Genomic DNA, 1206 nt, shown 5'->3' on the forward strand with positions numbered 1-1206 from the left:
AAATTCACGACTTGTCCCATATTCGTCCGGCAAGAAATTTATAATTACATCGATTTCATAATAACGTAATCCATAAATTACATATTAATCGGATGAGATACACTAATACACCATTTATTTTCATTGCGATCAGACGACTAAAGTTAAGGCAGCTTAACTATCAAACGTTCCTCGAACCTGTTTTTACGTCGTCTGAACGCGACCGGTTAAACTAAATCTTCCTGAACTTGCACCTACTTCGGAGGTGGCTTAGAACCTGGCTCGAAAGTTTAACCCAGCCTAGTTTGGCCGTCTGAACGCAACTGGCTAAAATTAAGCCGGACATGTCATTTCTGCGCGTCACTAACCAGGTTCGAAGAACGGTTGTCAGTTAAGCTGACTTAGTTAAATCGTCTGAACGCACTATTTGTCTTGGGTTGTCTAATATATTTTACAAAACATCCCAAAATATTGTTAAAATACAATCACAGTCATTGTCTAATGCACACAGGGTAACATAATAGAGGAATTCCAAAACACTGGTAGGATGTGATATCATCTTAAAAATTTGAAATATTGTATTGAACCATCTATGTTAGATATCGCCAATAAGAGGATATTAAAGAGTGGAAACCACATCGATTTGGTATAAATATTGAAGAAATATTTAACAGATTTTGGATTTGTAATGTATCAGTGGAAAGAGTGCCACCCATGCATTAAGCATCTCAATAAAACAATTCCCTTTAACTATTAGAAAATTGAAAAGAAATTGGTTTTATTTAACACAAAGTTTTTATAGTTATACATCTTGTATAAGAACATACTAAAGACAACCCAAATCGTGTCCCATATGTAACGCATAATTGTATGATTGATATACTTCAAGTAGTACTAGAGCTTTCAATTTGGTCGCATAAGGGGAACCCCCATTCCATTTCATTTCATGGGGAAAATGCGACCAAAATGAAAGATCCCATAAAGACCTAAACATCCTACATTTCATAAATTCTTACACTAAAAAGACCTAAATTCCCTACATTTCATAAATTCCCTACATTTCATACACTAAAAACACCTTCAATCAATATCCTACATTCCATCAAAAAAGCATATTAAAATAACTTCCTTGAGTGGCATTTAGTAATTGATGATATTAACACGAACACAATTATATGGATAACAATTACTTTAATAAATAACTTGCGACGTTTCGACGATGATTCT

The sequence above is a fragment of the Lottia gigantea genome (assembly GCF_000327385.1).
Source record: "Lottia gigantea unplaced genomic scaffold LOTGIsca_608, whole genome shotgun sequence".
NCBI classification, from domain to species: domain Eukaryota; kingdom Metazoa; phylum Mollusca; class Gastropoda; family Lottiidae; genus Lottia; species Lottia gigantea.